This window comes from Ursus maritimus, assembly GCF_017311325.1.
Source record: "Ursus maritimus isolate PB19 chromosome X unlocalized genomic scaffold, ASM1731132v1 scaffold_X1, whole genome shotgun sequence".
Lineage (NCBI taxonomy): Eukaryota > Metazoa > Chordata > Mammalia > Carnivora > Ursidae > Ursus > Ursus maritimus.
Window position 1 is genome coordinate 4,871,408 of NW_024423319.1, and position 12,533 is coordinate 4,883,940.

Consider the following 12,533-nt stretch of genomic DNA (forward strand, 5'->3'; position numbering starts at 1 on the left):
AAAATGATGGCTTATTACGGTTGATTTCACTCTTAATTTTTGACTTTTTTTCTTTGTTAGAGATGAATTCTTAATAGGCAAATGGATCATTACAATTGGGTTACTACAATTTTACTGATGAGGACAACTTTTTGACTCACAAATGGAATGAATGCAAAGAAAGAGGGATTGCATTTTCCTAAGGTAATTGCATAAAATTTTAAGAGAAGTGAAAAAATAAGAGGACTTAATGGATTGAATAATTTACTCACCAAACTGCTTTGTGCAAGGCTCTGGGCTAGGCACTATTGCTACAGAATTAGAAAACAGCCCTTGCTGTCAAGTAGCTCACAATCTAGGAGAGGAGACAGAGTATACAATGTGAAAAGCGCTCTAAAAAAGGTCTACATAGGGTTCTACCGGACCAATAGAAGTGGAAGAACTCATTCTACTTCTGGAGGAAGCCATGATTGAATGATGAGACTTGAACTGGTAGGGTGTTTGGGGGTAGGGAGGTCAACCATATTTCATACTGAGGAATAAGAATGTGAGAGAGCGCAGAGAACACCTCCCCCAGGCCACCAAAAAACTAGATCAGGCAGGAAGAGTGAGCCATACCAATGAGTTCAAACTTTAACCTGAAAGTAGTAGAGAACTATCAAAGGATCTTAAGCAAGAACATGGTATGATCAGATGGAATTGGTGATAATTTGGATATAGAAAGTGAGGGAAAGGAAGGAGAGTCTTGTGACTCTCAAGTTCTGATTTGGAAGACTGAGTATGTGGTCATACCACTCATTTAGATAGGGAACCCAGAAAGAGTAACAAGTTTTGTGAGGGATAGGATAAATTAAGTTTTGGACACTTAAAATTTGAGGAGTCTGTGAAACATTTGGGTGGAGATACCTGGTAGGCTGCAAGGAAGTGTAGGTCTGAAGCACAGGAGAGAGGTCTGGGTTGGAACTAAACATTTGAGAGACATCAGTATGTAGATGGTAACTAACAAAGCAAATATGGATTAAATTTCACTCAGAGAGTGTTTGGAATAGTAATTTTTAGAAGGACAAAGGTTAAGTATGGAACCCTAGAAAATAATCGAGGAGTAGGTAGAGGAAGTCAAGACTTGCCTTCAAAGGAGGCTGCGAAGAAATGGCCACATAGATAAACCAAGAGAAAATAAAGTATAATTACTAGAATATAACACAGAGAGGTCAAATAAGAGGACAGAAGAGTGACTCATTCATCCGTTCAACAAATATTTATTGAGCACCTACAACTTTCCAGGCATAATTCAAGATGTTGGGAATAGAGAAGTGGGGAGAAAAAAAACACAGATAACATCCCTTAGGCCCTTTGGAGCTTATATTCTAATGGGGGAAAATCAGTAAACAAGATAAATAATTAAAATACATAGTTGTCACAAGTAATATTTCTGCAAGGCTTATTAGATTGCACATGTATACGTGTGTGTATTACACATGCAAAGCTGAGACTCTTGATCTAGCTGGTAGAAAGTATGCCTGAAAATATATCCATGAAAAGAAATACTTGAGTCTAAGAAGATGAATTTGTGAAATAACAGCCTGGGGTATGTTAGTCTGATGGGATTTATAGATCAATTAGTAGGCCATGGTTAAGGTTTTGTCAAGAGATAGTGTAAAGTTCAGGTCATGGCCACAGTTCCGGTTTATAATGTAGAATGTATTTGGCTTCAGTCTTTGCTTAGGTTAAGGCTTAGTCAGTCTGTTGCTATCTTTACAAGTCACTGTGGATCCCTTGTTAGAGGACCATGTAACCACAGTTAGGGCCCAGCTTGATATCAACATTAGGCCCCGGACGTAAAGCCATGGTTCAATCTGTGTCAAGGATGAGAGTCTGTTTCTGACTGGTATGAAAGCTCACTTGGAAGCTGTCATTATTCCAGTGTGGCCTGGATTATACCTCATTGGGTGTCAATATACAAGATTTGGGTTCAAATTTTGGCCAATATTAGGATTTAGTCTGTATAGGAAGAGGCCTCATTCTAAAATTAGTGTCAGAGCTCTCTGTGGGCCAGGCTTAAACAGACCACAACCAGGGATAGGGCTCAGCTCAAGGTTTGACTTTAGTTTTTTGGTCAGTGTTGGAATCACTTTGTATTTCTAAGCTTGGAAATCAACAAAGCCTGTTATGGCTCTGCCAGAGGCTGCTTTTCATGCTGATCTTGTTGCCTTGGAAAAGACTAAATAAGAATTTGAGCACGATTTATGTTCTGTCTTTTATCAGGTAAAATGACAATTAGTATTCATGGTTAAAGTTTATTCTTGGTCCAGCACTAGGCTCAGTCTGTGGTTAGTGTTAAGGCACAGTCACTGTGTCAATTCAACATTCAATCTTTTGTCATTTTAGGTCATTACCTGTGATGTGCCCTGGAGTTTTGTCTCAGATCAATGTTAGCATTTCATCCATAGATAATAGGAGCATAGAGATTATGGCCAGGATTTCAACTATGCATATGAACAGGATTTGGGATGCATATCTGGCCAGAGTAAGCCCAAGTGTAATTTCTGGCTTTAGCCAGTGTCAGTGTTCTGTCTTTGTTGATAGCCCCTATCAGGAATGGTCTGTGGAGCTATGTCATGCAGTGGCCAACGTTGTACCTCATTCTGTGGCCTGAGCGCGGCTCAGTCAGTGACCTGTGTTAGCACTTCCACTTGGCCTGTGTCAGAGTTGATTCTGCACATAGTTGTCTGTTTTGACTCTGTGTAGAGTTTCTGTTCACTGAGTGCTGCTGTTAGTGCCATCTGATCAAGCTTTTGTCTATTAACATTTTGGTTGATGTAATTCCAATATTATTCCATACACAATACATGTAGTTTTTGCTTATTTGGATACTTGAAGGAGGCTTATAATGATCAGTAGCTGGATTGAGTTTTGGGACAACTTATCAAACATTTTTAGATAGATTCTTTAATAATGATATTAGTTTGCTGTGGCAATACTATTGATTGGTTAGCCTAATACCTTTAAAACATTCCCTTGCCTTATATTCCTCAAAATACAGACTCTAAAAGCTAACACTACTTTTTCTCAGGTGCTGTTTTTTTTATATCAATGAGGCACAAAAAGAAATATGGTTTGATTTATGGAAAAATTTATTTTCCTGGTTAAAGGAACAAAAATCATGGGCAATGCCCCTTCCATTTTTTAAAATCTTTTTTGAGGTATAATTGATACACAAAATTCCACATATTTAATGTAAACATTTCAATGAGCTTGGACATATGTCTGTACCCATAATACCATCACCACAATCAAGGCCCTAACATATCCATCACCTTCAGAAATTTCCTCGTTTGTGTGTGTGTGTGTGTGTGTGTGTGTGTGTGTGTGTGTTGTGGTAAGAATGTTTAACATGAGATTTATCCTCTTGACATATTTTAAAGTACACAATCCTGTACTTTTAACCATAGGCACTATGCTGTGGAGCAGATATCTAGAACTTATTCATCTTGCAAAACTGAAACATTATACTCATTTCCCCCAGCCCCTGGCAATCACTATTCTACTCTCTGCTTTTTTGAGTTTGACTATTTTAGAATCCTTAGGTAAGTAGAATCATGCAGTATTTGTCCTTCAGTGACTGTTTTTTTTTTTACTTAACATAGTGTCCTCTACATTCATCTGTGTTGTCACAAATGGTAGAATTTCCTTCTTTTTTAAAAGCTGAATAATATTTCATCGTATTTACATACCACATTTTCTTTATCCATTCATCTGTTGATGGACATTTATGTTGTTTCTTTATCTTAGCTATTGTGAATAATGCTGCAGTGAACATTGACATGTTAATATATTTTTGAGATACTGATTGCATTTCCTTTGGATATATACCCAGAAATGATACTGCTGAATTATAGGGTAGTTAGAGTTTTAATTTTTTGAGGGATCTCCATACTGCTTTCCATAGTGGCTACACCATTTTACATTCCCACCAACAGTATACAAGAGTTCCAATTTCTCCATCCTTGTCAACACTTACTATGTCTTGACTGTTTGATAATAGCCATCCTAACAGTTGTGAGGTGACATTTCATTGTGGTTTCAATTTGCATTTCCCTGATTTTTAGTGACAATGATCATTTTTTCATTTTTTTCTTTTTTATTATGTTCAGTTAGCCACTGTATAGTACATCATTAGTTTTTGATGTAGTGTTCAATGATTCATTAGTTGTGTAAAATATACCTGTTGGCCATTTGTATAAGACCTTTTGGAGAACTGTCTGTTCAGTTCCATATGAATTTTATGATTGTTTTTAAAATTTCAGCTAAAAACTCCATTGGGATTTTGATAGGGATTACAATTGGATCTGTAGATCACTTTGGGTAGTATGGGCATTTTGACAATATTAATTCGTGAATCCATAAGCCAGGGATGTTTCTCTATTTATTTGATCCGCTTTAATTTCTTTTATCAGTGTTTTTATAGTTTTCAGTGTACAAGTCTTTCATCTCCTGGATTAAGTTTATTTGTACATATTTTATTATTTTGATGCTATTACAAATGGGATGTTTCCTAAATTTTATTTTCAGATATTTCATTGTTAATATATAGAAATGCAACTGATTTTTGTATCTGATTAAGCTTTTACCAGAGTTTAGGGGTTACCAGTGGCCAGATGAAAGCTTATTATTAAGCAGGTTTTAGGGCTGAGTGTAAACACATTTCTCATATAGGTTGTTAATGTTACATGTCAGTCTATAAATAAGGTTAGTGTGAGAATAGGCAACGCATAGGATCCAGCTTGTGTTCAGGTTTAGAGGCTCAGGCTGTTGCCAGGGTTTGAGTTCAGAGTGTTCATGTCCTGTTGTCAGTTTGGGATTTAGACTCTGGCTAGTGTAGCAGGCATTCTGGTATCAGTAGTAGAGTTCAGTCTGTGCTAATTTTTAGTACCTCTACTGTGCCCAGTGTCATGGGTATATCTCTCCCAATTTAGGATTAGGTTTGTGGCCAGGCTGATTACTCAATCTCAAGCTAGTGCTAGGACACATTCTGTGGCCACTAATATAGTAAACTTTGTTTATGGATTTAAGGCTCAGTCTGTGACAAAGTTTAGTACTCGGTCTCAGCCTGTTATTAGGCCTAACAAGAAGGGTTTTGATTCAACCTTGCAGTGTGAGGAATTGTTCTTCGGCCAGGCATAGGGTTCAGTCTTTGGGTCTCAGATTGTGGACAGAATTTACATTCTTCATCCCAGGGTGGTGCTCAATATGTGGCCAGGAATAGGGCTCAGATCTTGGTCTTGGTAAGTTGCATCTGTGCTGAGGGTTTAGGTTAAGTCTCTTGCTAAGTTTCACACAAAGAATATGAAAAGTATTTGTTTCATTTTGTCCTTAATTCATATCCAAAGCTTGGGTTCAGTCCTAGCCCTGAGTTAGCACGCAGTTCAGTTTCTGGTATTGGAAATCTGTCTGTGGCTAGAGTTAAGGTTAAAGCTGCAGCTGGATTCAGTCTGGGGCTAGCATTTAGCCAGAGATAGGGTTTAGTCTATGTCAAAGATTCAGGCTCAGTCATTAACCATTTGGGGAGGATCAATTCTATTTTCAGGGCAAAAACTCAGGTTGGAGGTTAGGCTTATGGGCTCAGTCTGTGATGAGAGTTAGGAATTCAGTCTGGGGCCAGAGACTCAGTTTATAACCAGTTAGAAGCTATAAGATTTAGGGGCCAAATCTGTGGCCAGTGATGAGGCTCAGTCTGTCTCAGGTTCAGTGGATTATTCTGTGGTCAGATTTATGAATGCACTTTCTGGCCAGGTTCATAATTTGGGCTTTGAACAGAGTTAAGTCTCAGGCTGTGGCTACGTTCAGGGTTCTGTGGGCAGGATTAGGGCATATGATGTGGTCAGAATATATCCTCAAGTTTTGTAGACGATTTGATTTCACTTCTTGGCCAGGATTAAGGCACAGTCTTTGGCCAAGTTTAGAGTTCAGTCTCTGTACATGTTTTTGTCTCTGTATGAAGCCAAGTTTAGTAGTCATTCTCTTGCCAGTGTTGGGGTCATTTTCTGATTAGTGCTAAGTCTGTGGAAATTGTAGCTGGGTTGGTTTCCAAGATCAAATCTCAGACTGTGACTGAGTTAGAGCCTCAGTCTGTGGTCAGGGTTAGAGTTCTGTCAGTATCTCTGCTGAGCACTCATTTTGTGGTCAGTGTAGGATATTAAGTATATCCCAGAGTTAGGTCACAGTCTGTAGATCAAGCTTGAGACTCAGCCTGTGACAACCCACGTCTGACAATAGGTTGGATCTCTGTATCATGAGAGGACTTATCAGCTGCCATAATTATGGTTCAATAGGAGATCAAAGCCAGAGACTCAGTCAGACACCAGTCATAGGTATTTACCCTTGGATCAGGCATGGGCAGTGAGTATGTGACTAGACCCAAGGACTCCACTAAATCAAGGTTAAGGCCTTAGAGTGTTGAGTCCAGAAAGGGGCTCAGTTTATGGATAGAATTAAGGTCTCCCTTTGGGTCTAGGGCTAAAGGCTTAGGGTGAAATTAGGGTTAAGACTCCAAGTCCAAAGTGAGGCACTCAGGCTATGTGTTGGGTTAGGTGTTTCATTGGTGCCCAGGGTTAAACAAAGGAACTGCATTCAGTGTTGACAGCTTGGTCTATGAGCAGACTTGAGACCAGGTGCTTAGGATGTGGAGTGATAGCATTGTGTTAATTATGTGTGAAATAAAGTTGTCATAAAAAGGTTAAAAGAAAAGAAGATCCTACAAACAAAATAGGCATAATAGAGGGAAGGAACCAGGGCAAGAGGCTGACTACTGAATCAAGACCAGCGATGTCCTTGATGTCTCAGAATTTTAGGTGAGGAGGGGCAGGGCAAATACAGGAGACTGAGGGGAAAGGAAAGAACTGGCAAATAGGGAACCAGTACCCCCCAAGAAAATGAATACATGCTTCTCAAAGGAGAGAAACTTTTACAAGTTGTCTCGATGAAAGTGGTGCTGATTGGAAACTCCCATTTGCTGAGCTCTTCCATCACATTCTTTGTGCCAGCCAAGGGCTTTCTTGAGCACCCTTTCTCAAGTACTCCTCCACATTTCCCCACACTATACTGATCTCCATTGTGTCATAATCCCTGTATGTTCAATAAATATTTGTGGAATGTATGTACATAGGTTTGTTTTTACCTACATTCTCCCACTGAGCCTTCATGACAGTCCTTTGTGATAAGTCTTCTTATCCCCATTACATAGACAAGGAAAACCTGTTAGGCTAATTTAAAAACCTTGAAAGAGTCACACAGCTAGTAAAAGCAGAGCCACATTTTGAATCCAGTTTTATCTCATTTTAGTCTCCTATTCTGTTTGCATGCCACTGCTTTGCCTCTAGTAAGCCTGTTTACATCTTACCTTCACCTCTTGACTTTATAAACTTTGTCTCATTTAATCATCATAATTCTGTAAAGTGGTTCTTCTTCTTATCCCCTTTTGACAGTTGAGGAAACAGATTCAGAGAGGTTAGGTGATTTTTCTTAAAGTCACACAGCTAGTAAGGGGCAGAGCTTATGTCTGACCCTCAGTGGAAGTTTTTTCCCCTGGTTTATCCTGATGCCTCAAAATACCTTAGCTTCCAGGAATGACTTTTGATGGACATTTTGGACTTCGGTGCAGGCTGATGTAGGGAAGGATTTAATGGTGGGAACATGTTAGGCTTCCACTATATCATTTACTACAGTGACTTGAACCTTTGAGGGATTGAGGGTACCCACAAGAGGGTATACAACAAACTCCATGGGGGTACATGTAGCTGTAGGGCATCCCCTCCCTGAGAATCCCTCCCTGAGTGCAAAATGAAAATTACTGGTGATGTGTTGTATGTATTAAGGGTAAGGGGATGGAAAAAAGGTAGCTGATCACTGACATAGGCCTCCATATTTTTTCTCTGCCCAAGAACCAGCCTTGCAAACAGTATTTCTAAGGGAACTTGAAACCAACTTTCCATAATTTCCACAGTCTGTTCCTGACTTGATTTATCTGCATTGTATTAGGCATCCACATCTTCCCCCTAGGAAGTTTATATGCTGAGGTCAAGAGGAATTGATTATCTTTCTGCCTTCTGTATGGCAAGGTAAACTCCTGCTGGACCTATGGAACATGGTCAGGTAGACCAACATAATTATAATGGGAGTCCTAGAAGTAGAAAAAAGAAAAAAGGGGCAGAAAGAATATTTGAGGAAATAATGGCCAAAAACGTCCCTCATTTAATGAAATACACAAATCTATGCATCCAAGAACTCAACAAACTCAAAATAGAATAAAATCTATTTTTATATACTCCTGCTTTTTTAGTTCTACTGAGGTATACTTGATAAATAAAATTGCAAGATATTTTAAGTGTATGGTGTGATGGTTTGATATACATACACATTGTGAGAGGTTGCCCCTCCATTGAGTTAATTAACATATTCACCTCTTAACATGTTTGCATTTCTTTTCTTTCTTTTTTTTTTCTTCTTGAGAACATTTAAGTTCTACTCTTTTAGAAAATTTTGAGTATATAAGTCAATGTACTTTTCAAGAGTACAGTTGACATATTCTTTGGCTACAATGTAGTACCCTTTCTCCAGATAAAATCTTGTGCATGAACTCAGTACATTAAAAAAGCAAACCAGAGCTTTTCTGTTCCAGTCCTTGGCTTCCTGATGCCACCCATGGTCAACACTTGGCCCTGGTGTATAAGGTGCTGCTATCCCAAGATCATGTTCTGTGCATGTATAGCAGGAATCTTTGTCTGAAGGCTGATCCGCAGCCCTACACTCAAAGTCATGTGCACTTTGGGGACACCAGGCTGGAGGAAGAATGCAATCTCTGGCTGGAGAAAGTGCAAAATGGGCCTCCAATCCAGGACTAAGGAGCCTTTGGCATGGCCCCTTCGGTGAGTCTCAACTTTCATTTATTCTCATTCTTGACCTACCCAACTGTGGACTGTGATCCATTGTCTGTAATCCCCAAATTCAGTAATTTGTAAAAGCCTGAAGTTTTCATTAGTTTGCTACCAAAACTCAGTAGGCAGCAAAACTTGACCCAAGCTGATGTGATGCTATTTATAGTCTTTAACCTATTCATGTGACTATCCATTTTACTCTGAAATACTAATGTGTTTGTAACACCTACCAAGGGTGTTATATAATATACCATATGTTCACCATATTACCTGTCTAAAATACCTCCAAATTATGAATTTCAGAAAACAACTGACCCTAAGGATTCTATATGAGGAATTTTGGACATGTACATCCTTTCTTCCTTGCTGTCTCATTCTGATGCCACCTTCCTCGCTCTATTTCATACCTGGCAGCATTTGCCAGGGCCAGGGAATGTGCCCACTGAATTTTTTTTGGGGGGGGGGTAAAGCTGTATATCATAAAATAAATAATATTAAGTTATAGTAGTATGATGCAGGAAGAAGTGCTAAGCAAAATAATATCTTTATTTTTTTTCTCCCATCCCAGGTTATATTTAAAATAATATTCTCCCACACTGTATTGACAAGCTCTCTAGGGTTCTCCATCTAGGGACCTACTTGTAATCCAGCTAGAATCAGGATAAGATTGCTAAACTCGAAAGCTGATTACTACTGCTATGCTAACATTGAGTACAACTTGTCAAGCTCTTGTTCTAAGACTTAGAATTCAAGCTCTTTAGATGTATTGACTAATTTAACCTTCATAGCAATCTTGTAAAATGGGTACTATTGTTATTATTGTCTCAATTTTATAGATAAAGAAACTGAAGCAAGAGAGATTATGTGTTCAAGTCCACACAACTAAGAATTAGCTAAGCAGAGACTCTGATATATATTGTGCCTCTTTTGCACCTTCGCCTTCTTTAGAAATTGAGTTGTGGCATAACTTCATGGACAGATGACACAGACAGTATGTGGGGTGGGAAGAGGACTGGATGAACTATGAGTTGGGGCAGCTGGCCAGCCAGTCACCCTCCACTGCCAGGATCCGGAATTTGTAAAGCCAAGATATTTTCATACCCATTTTTCCTATAGAGGCAGGAATGTGGAATTCATTATGAGAATTTCATGATGTGATGATTCTCCTGGGAAAGAAAACTCGATAGAAATGTTCCCTTAGTGATCCCTAAAGACCACTCTGATATAAAACATTATGTGTTGATGGGTATGTTTTTATTTATGTGCATACAGATATGCATTTACATGCATGATTCTGTGTTAGCTAGCAAGCTCGTATTAAGTATAATATATGGGTTCTCAAACTTCAGCCTAATGTCCACTACCTGGATAAAACCTCTAATGTTGCTAGAGCTTATCTTCAGAGATTCTGATTCAGCTCAGCTTGAGGGGGCGTGTAACTATTTGTTATGTACACCTGAAATGATTCTAATGTAGGTGGTTGATGCAGAACACATTCTGAGAAACAGGATAATTGTTTAGCATGACCACTGCAGCCAGGCTGCTAGTGAGTGGCTCTAGGCTTAGGCAAATCAGTTTGCCTCTCTCAACCTCAATTTTTTCATCTGTGAAAAATGATGAACAGTACCTGCCTCACGAGGATGCTATGAGGATTGAATGACATATATTTATTTAAAGCATGTCTCATTTGATGTGCCTGACCCATTGCATGTGCTCAGTAAATAGTACCTCTTATCATTCCTGTAACACTATTTATGTTAATCACTATACCAGGAGGAATCTAAGACATGGTCACTGCCCTCTAGTACTTAACAGTTAAGGAGAGAAGACTAAAGCACATGAAGAAACTAGAGAACATTTAAACTTGTTGAATTGTGGGCTGTTGTAGTAAATAGGAATCTTGAGAGATTGAAGTGATTGAGAGTGAGGAAAGGGTTATCATCTTGTCCGGAGGGCTTCAGTGTGTCCAAAGACTGCTAATAATAAGATAAGTGTAGGGGCACCTGGGTGGCTAAGATGGTTGGGTGTCTGCCCAGCTCAGGTCATGATCTCTAGGTCCTGGGATTAAGCCCCACGTTGGGTTCCTGGCTCAGCGGGGAGTCTGCTTCTCCCTTTTCCTCTGCCTCTCCCCCTGCTTGTGCTCTCTCTCTCTCTCTCTCTCAAATGAATAAATAAAATCTTTTAAGAAATGATAAATGTAGTGCTACAATTAGATACATTAGGACAGCACTTTTGACATGTCAGATGTTCATAGAAACAAGAGATCAACTTCGGCTAGGGAAATCAGAGAGAGCTTTGTGGAGGTGTTAGACATTGAATAGGACCTCAGTGGATGGGGAGGATTTGAATAGGTGGAGAAAATGGGAATAGGATATTCCAAAGAAAGGAAATAGCCTGTGTATGCGCATAGAGACAGGAATAGAGTACACAGGAGGCACCAGTCACATTGTATTCCTGGAGTTGCTCACCAGAGGGCGCTAGTCACATAGCTCACCTTGATAATGACAAGGCTCATGGTGCCCATCACCCCACCCCAGAATTGTGCAGTGCAGTTGCCCTTAGTGCACGCTAGTAAATTGTGAAGAGGTGGGAGGGACCAATTCCTGGGGGGCTACTATGATTGGCAATTTTGGTTGAAACCTATAACCTCACTCCTGAGAAGGATTTACAGAAAGCTGAAAAGGTAGAAGGGGTTGCAGATGGCATGAAAGGCAGTAAGGGTAGATTTGGGACAATGGGCCCTATGTCCCAGGAAAACTGGATGTAGGGTGTTGCTCTTGTATCCCTTTTCCAAGATAGTAAAGGGAAACAGTTATCCAAGACTCTGGACACCTTGCCTGTACCCTTGCCTTTTGAGGTCCTGGCCACTTTGCTGGTGGCCCTATGACAGAAGAAGACTTCCATTCATTTAGAGAATATTTATTTGGTAATTTATTTATGCGTAGCTCAGACCAATTAAGTGCCTCAGTTTGGCTGACACCTCATGGATTGTAAGTAACATCTGTGCTCATCCTCTAACTTCGTCCTGACCATGCTCTGTAAAGAAGATAAATCAGGGATGATTAACCCCGTATTATAAAGGCAGAAACTAAGTCTAAGGAGCATGGTGACTCAACCTAGGATGTGCAGTTAGTAAGTGATCTGCTCACAACCCATGTTTTCTGACTTTACAACGAATTCTATTTCTATGATATCCTTGGCCTTCCACCATATAAGACACTATACATAGAGAAATACTAATCAAGTAGAAATCATGGTCCCCGCCCTCAAGGAGCCTAGAGTCTTTGGGAAGAAATGAACATGGAAGAAATGAACACACTAGCATTGTGAGTTTAAGCAAGTGTCCTCCCATCTCTTCATTGAAGCATTTTCTGTAAGATGATGCTTTCTACTGTATGACTTCAAGCATTTCACATTTCTCAGCCTCCTAGAGGTAAACAATCAAGTCACAGAAAGCAGAGCATGGGGGCGCCTGGGTGGCACAGCGGTTAAGCGTCTGCCTTCGGCTCAGGGCGTGATCCCGGCGTTCTGGGATCGAGCCCCACATCAGGCTCTTCCGCTATGAGCCTGCTTCTTCCTCTCCCACTCCCCCTGCTTGTGTTCCCTCTCTCGCTGGCTGTA